Consider the following 7221-nt stretch of genomic DNA (forward strand, 5'->3'; position numbering starts at 1 on the left):
GGTGGGGTAGAGGTTGGTTTGGGTTTTTGTCTCTGGGTTCGTGTTTTAATGGTCATTTTGGGCAAAAAGGGAGTAGCTAAATCACAAGGCCACCGCACAAAAAAATGACTACCCAAACAAACCAATATCCTGCTTATCAGTAAAGAGAATGGCCACAGAAAAACATACCAATATAACAGCGCCTAAACCACACTACCAACAACTGTAATGTCCCCACAAAACAAACTTCCCCCAGAAGCAATATTTCTCTACTAAGGAAACCAACACCCATCAATATTCTTAGTATTATAATAGAATAGAGAGAGTAATAGCCAAAGGAGAATTGCTGTGACAAAAAAAAAATGCTGGCTTTACTGACACACTTCGTTGATTGAGGGGCTCCTGGACTCGAAGGTATTTGGTGGGTGCTTCGGTTTGGAGACGCCTAGGCTCGGACTAGGGGTGTAAGAGTGCGAGGGGCAGGGCGTCTCGTTGAGCTGGGACAGTGCTTGGAAAACTCGCTGCTTAGTTCTCAGTGGGCAAGACGCGCGCCTAGGATTGCTGGGATACGCCTGGACAAATGCGCGTCTTGGGTGCAGAAGGTGCGGACTGGGCTGGAGGTGCCGAGTGAAGGTGCGTCTGGGTTTCTTAGATGGGAGTTGTGTGCGCCTCTGCGTGGTGCGTGCCTGGGTTTGGCTTGGGATGCGCGGACAGGGCCTCGCCTAGGCGAGGCGCAAAGAGTGGGCGAGGGCCTGGTGGTGGCTCGTGGAGCTGTGAGGTGGGTCGTGGAGGCTCTCGTTCTGGGTGGTGTCGAAGGTGGAAAATGACGTTGATGATGGTGGCGATGGGTGGTGATGGGCGGCTACTGAAAAGGGAATAGAGCTTTGGGGTATTTAGATGCTATATATACATATATATATTATAAATAATATATATTTTACTGATATTGTTTTAATATATATTTCTTATATTTTATAGGTTATATAAATATATATACAGTTTGTTGTAAAAAAAATTGGAAATAAATAAATAAATAAATGTATTGTTATATATCTATATATATTTTTTCTGTATGTATAAATATTCATATATATTAATATATATTTTTTGTATATATATAAATATAGTATTATATATATGTCTCTAAATGACCCTAGGACCTTGAATTGTTTGCCTGCCCAAATTGCTACCATTTTGCCCAAGTTTTCCTTCAGCAACCCAAATTTGATGTAACTCCTTGTTTTTTTTTTTCAAAAATATTTGTGAGCATTTTGCTGAAGAAAAACTCTCGAAAAAACCATCAGACCCCCAAAGTTACTACCAAAACACATTTGCTTGCTTTCTTGACACCTGAAACACCAAAATACACATAAAACCACTCCAAAAACATCACAATAAAATGGAATTAAAATTACAAAAAATAAAAATAATTCAAAACACTTATATATATATTCTTTTCTTTTCTTTCTTTTTCTCTCTCTCTCTTTTTTTTTTATAGCCACTATTATTTTACACTTGCTTCTTGTTGGGTTGTCTTTCAATTAGTGCCTGAATCACTAGACAACCCAAACAACCACATCTTTAAGGATCCTCCAAAGTGATGGAGGTCTTCTCGCGGTCGACCTCGCCTCCCCAATAATATTTCAGACGCTGCCCATTCACTTTAAACTCTCTTCTAAACTGATCTTCTCGAACTTCAACTGCTCCAAAGGGGTAAACTTTCACCACTGTGAATGGGCTAGACCAGCGGGACTTCAATTTGCCAGGAAACAACTTCAGGCACGAGTTGAAGAGTAATACTTTCTGCCCCTTCTCAAAGACTTGAGCTTGAATTTTCTGATCATGCCACCTCTTAGTTTTCTCCTTATACAACTTAGCATTTTCATAGGAGAACAACCTCATCTCTTCCAGCTCATTTAATTGTAACTTTCGAGCTTCTCCAGCAGCTTAGAGATCCATATTCAACTTCTCAATGGCCCAATATGCCTTATGCTCTAACTCCACGGGAAAATGGCAAGCTTTCCCAAAAACTAAACGATACGGTGACATTCCCAAAGGGGTTTTGAAATCCGTTCGATAGGCCCAAAGAGTATCATCCAATCGCTGAGACCAATCCTTTCTACTAGGATTCACCATTCCCTTGATCTCCCTATTGGATATTTCCACTTGACCATTGGTTTAGGGGTGTTAGGCGGTGGAAATCTTGTGCTTCACACTATATTTGGCTAACAAAGCTGCCAAAATCTTGTTCACAAAGTGGGTGCCTTCATTACTTATAAGCGCCCTTGGAGTGCCAAAACGGGTGAACACATGCTTATGTAGGACCTTCATGACCACCTTGGAATCATTAGTAGGACTTGCCACTGCCTCAACCCACTTAGAGATGTAGTCAATTGCCACCAAGATATACAAATTTCCAAATGATGGTGGAAATGGCCCCATGAAGTCGATTCCCCAAACATCGAACAATTCCACTTCAAGGATGATATTCAAAGGCATTTCACTCCTTGCTGAAATATTTCCAACACGCTAGCAGCGGTCACATCTCTTAGAAAATTCATGAGCATCATTGAAGATAGAAGGCCAATAGTACCCCAATTGAAAAAGCAGCTGTCCTTTGCCCACCAAAATGTCCACCATAAGGAGCTGAATGACAATGCTCTAGTATGCTAAAAACTTCATCCTCAGGCACACAACACCTCATGATTCGATCTGAACATTGCTTTTACAAATAGGGCTCATCCCAATAATAAAATCTCACATCATGAAAGAATTTCTTGAGTTGCTGCCTATTCAAATCAGGTGGCTGCAAACCACTCACCAAATACTTGACAAAATCAGCGTACCATGGTGTAGCGACTTGGTTCACAACCAACAATTGTTCATCGGGGAATGTCTCTCTTATAGGCTCTTCATTTTGCTTTTCACTTCTAGCTTCAAGTCTAGATAAATGGTCAGCCACTTGGTTCTCCATTCCTTTTCTATCCCAAATTTCCAAGTCAAATTCTTGAAGGAGCAACACCCATCGAATAAGTCTTGCCATAGCATCCTTCTAGGAAATTAGATACTTGATCGCTGAATGATCAGTGTAAACCGCCACTTTAGTCCCCACAAGATAAGCTCTAAACTTGTCAAAAGCAAACACCACCACCAAAAGTTCTTTTTCGGTGGTGGTATAGTTCAACTGAGCATCGGCTAATGTCTTGCTTGCATAATAAATGGAATGAAAAACCTTCTCTTTTTGGTTCCCAAGTATGGCACTCACAGCAAAATCACTAGCATCGCACATCAATTCAAAGGAGAGAGACCAATCCGGAGCCAAAATGATGGGTGCGGTGATAAGAGATTTCTTCAAAGTCACAAATGCTTCTTGACACTCCTTGGTGAACTCAAATGCTCGATTATGCTCAAGTAAGGAACAAAGGGGCTTAGAAATCTTTGAAAAATCTTTTATAAACCTCCTATAGAAGCCCACATGTCCCAAAAAGCTTATAATCCCCTTGACTGTAGTAGGTGATGGTAATTTTTCAATGACTTCCAGCTTTGCTCTATCCACCTCTATTCCTTTGTTAGAAATTCTATGACCCAACACAATGCCTTCTTGCACCATGAAATGGAATTTTTCCCAATTGAGTACCAAATTGGTTTCTTCACATCTCACCAAAACTTGCTCCAAGTTAGCCAAACAAGTGTCAAAAGACTCCCCAAATATTGAAAAATCATCCATGAAGACTTCAAGAGACTTCTCCACCATATTTGAAAATATTGCCATCATGCAACGTTGGAAAGTGGTGGGGGCATTGCACAGCCCAAACGACATCCTTTTAACAGCAAAGGTGCCATAAGGACAAGTAAAGGTAGTCTTCTCTTGGTCTTCTGGCTCGATGGAAATCTGATTGTAGCCTGAATACCCGTCAAGGAAATAATAAAACTCCTTTCCCACCAACCGATCAAGCATTTGATCAATGAATGGCAGCGGAAAGTGGTCTTTACGAGTAGCCTTATTCAAGTTCCAATAGTCCATACAAACACGCCACCCCGTCACTTGTCTTGTGGCAATCAACTCATTATTTTCATTAGCCACCACCGTGACTCCACCCTTCTTAGGAACACACTGAATCGAGCTAACCCAAGAACTATATGAAATTGGGTAAACAATTCCATAATCAAGCCACTTAATTATCTCTTTTCTAACAACTTCCTTCATGATAGGATTAAGCCTTCACTGATGCTCAGCAGAATTATAACAGCAATCCTCCAACATAATTTTATGCATACAAAATGAAGGACTTATACCCTTGATATCTGCCATGGTCCAACCAATGGCCCTTGTATATTTCTTCAAAATAGCCAGCAACAATTGCTCTTTTTCAGCTCCTAACATGGCTGAAATAATCACAAGTAAGGTTTCATTATCTCTAAAATAAGCATATTTCAAGTGACTAGGCAAGGGCTTCAACTCTAATTTTGGTAGCTCTTGAATAGAAGGCTTAGGAGGCTTAAAATTCCCTTCCAACAAGTTTAATGACTCAAAAGGCCTCCTAAATTTAGCAAAGGGCTGCTTTGACTCCACCCATGTAACTTGGCTTTCTTCCTCTTCACTTAAGTTTTCAAGCTCTTCAAGTGACCTCACCCCCACTCCATCTTTAAAAGCTTCCTCATGGAATTTTTCAGCGACAATAGACTTAATTACACTTAGCCTAGAGCATTCCTCAACCTCATCTGGAAACTTCATAGCGTTGAACACGTTGAAAGTCACTTGTTAGTCATTCACCCTCATAGTAAGCTCCCCTTTTTGTACATCAATCAAGGTCCTCCCAGAAGCTAGAATTGGCCTACCCAAGATAATAGGAACATCTCAATCCGCTTCATAATCAAGGATGATGAAATCAGCCAGAAAAATGAATTTATCAACTTGTACAAGTACATATTCAATTTTTCCTTCCGGGTGTGCCATAAAACGATCCGCTAATTGCAAAGTGACTGTGGTTGGTCTTGCTTCTCCAATCCCCAAATTCTTGAAAATTGACATGGGCATCAAATTGATTCTAGCCCCTAAGTCACAAAGTGCTCTACCAACGTCTCTACCACCAATAGAACAAGGAATTGTGAAGCTGCCCAAATTCTTCAATTTAGGAGAAATTTTATTCTTCAATATAGTACTACAACCTTCAGTCAATGCCACCGTTTCAAATTCACTAAGCCTCATCTTTTTAGTTAAAATATCCTTAAAAAACTTCACATAGTTGGGCATTTGCTCCAAAGCTTCCACCAATGGTATATTGATGTGAAGTTGTTTCAAAACATCTAAAAATCTCCGGAATTGACCATCTTGTTGCTACTTTTGAAAGTGTTGAGGAAATGGTGGAGGTGGCTTGCTTATAGGCTTTCCTGTAGCATTTTACGGAGGAATTGCTGCAGCAATTGCTTCATGATCAACATTTAAATTTTTCGAATTCACAGCTTTGTCTCCCTTGTCCACGCTGCTTTGGATTGAAGTGGGCTCGCTGTTTCTAGTACAATTATCCTCAGTCAATTCTAGATTTTTACCACTCCTCAAGGTAACCGCCTTGCAGTGCTCATTACCATCTTTCCTTGGGTTTTCGGTATCACTAGGCAAAGTGCCTTGTGGTCTATTCCTTAGCTCATTAGCTAGCTGCCCTATTTGAATCTTTAGTTTCCTCAAAGATGCTGCTTGGCTCTGAATCACAACATCATTCTTGGCCATATATTCTTTCAGTAAACTCTCCAAAGAGCTTGATTGAGACACTTGAGGAGGAGGTGGTTGAGCTCTTGGTTGTTGTTGAGAAAACCTCAGTGGATATGTAGGCTTGTTTTGCATTGGTGCTCTGCTTGAACTACCTCCTTTACCCCCCCCCCCCCCCCCCCCCCCCCCCATGAGAAGTTTGGATGCTGCCTCCACCCCGGATTATAAGAGTTCGAATATGAGTTATTTCGGTTGGCATTTTGATTCCCCACATAACAGACTAAAGTGGGATTCGAAGGACAACTCTCAAATGTGTGCCCATCTCCACAATAAACACAAGATACATCGACAACTTGTCCCATAGTAGTTGGTTGTACCATTCCCCCCAAACTCATGTTCTTGAGAAGGTTAGTCATTGAAGAAACTTGAGCGATCAAAGTTGTCAATGCATCCACTTCAAGTATACCGGCCACTTTTCGACTTGTTGAGGCTCTAACATTGGACCATTGATAATTGTTGCTAGCCATCCTCTCCAAAATATCATAGGCTTCATTGTAGGACTTAGAGAGAATAACCCCATTAGCTGAAGCATCTAACACCATACGAGTGGCAGAATTGAGCTCATTGTAGAAAGTTTCCATTTGTATACAATGCGGGATCCCATGGTGTGGACACTTCCTCAATAACTCCTTGAATCTCTCCCAAGCTTCACAAAATGATTCATCTTCCAGCTGCTGAAATGACATAATTTCATTGCAAAACTTGGCATTTTTGGTAGGAGGGAAGTACTTCATCAAAAAAATTTCAGACAACTCATTCCATGTAGTCACCGAGTTGGGAGGTAGGGTGTTGAGCCAAGTTCTAGCTCGATCCCTCAACGAGAAAAGGAATAATTTCAACCTTAGGGCCTCGTCACTCACTCCTTGTAGCTTGAAATAACCGCTCACCTCCAAAAATGAACGAAGATGAAGATGAGGATCCTCAGTAGGCAACCCACTAAATTGACCCACTATTTGCAACATTTGGAACATCACGGGCTTTAACTCGAATCGGAGTGCTTGAATTTCAGGCCTAACAATGCCCAGATTGAGCTCATTAAACATGGGGGTAGCATACTCCCTTATGGCTCTCTCTCTATCATCAGCCATATCAATTGTGTTAGTAACATTATTAGCACCCTCAACTCCTTCAACCTCTTCAGCCATATTGAGGCGATTTTGAGGCCGTTGTTCCCTTAGTTTTCTTCTAATTGTTCTTTCAATTTCAGGGTCAATAGGAGCTAGTTAAATGTCTTCTTGCTCGTTCATATAGTAAATCACCTGAAAAAACACAAGAGCAAGCAAACAAAGTCAGCTCAACAAAGAAAAAAAAATTGCAAGTAATTGATATTACTAAAATTTCTAATTCCAATCCCCGGCAACGGCGCCAAAATCTTGTTGTGATAAATTTAATATTTTATTTTAAATACGCAAGTTCATGAAGTCACATAAGTAATACAATGATAAGTAAATCGTCTCCACAAGGATTGCAAAATA

At 40.7% G+C, this 7221-nt stretch overlaps 1 non-coding gene across 1 annotated transcript; it reads left to right on the forward strand.

The window, feature by feature from the left end:
- Positions 1-6343: 6343 nt before the first annotated feature.
- On the forward strand, positions 6344-6450 carry LOC133807887 (small nucleolar RNA R71). The gene has a single exon (XR_009879773.1). It is a non-coding gene; the product is annotated as a small nucleolar RNA R71 (small nucleolar RNA).
- The last annotated feature ends 771 nt before the right edge of the window (positions 6451-7221 follow it).

This window comes from Humulus lupulus, chromosome X (assembly GCF_963169125.1).
Source record: "Humulus lupulus chromosome X, drHumLupu1.1, whole genome shotgun sequence".
In the NCBI taxonomy this organism is placed as follows: Eukaryota; Viridiplantae; Streptophyta; class Magnoliopsida; order Rosales; family Cannabaceae; genus Humulus; species Humulus lupulus.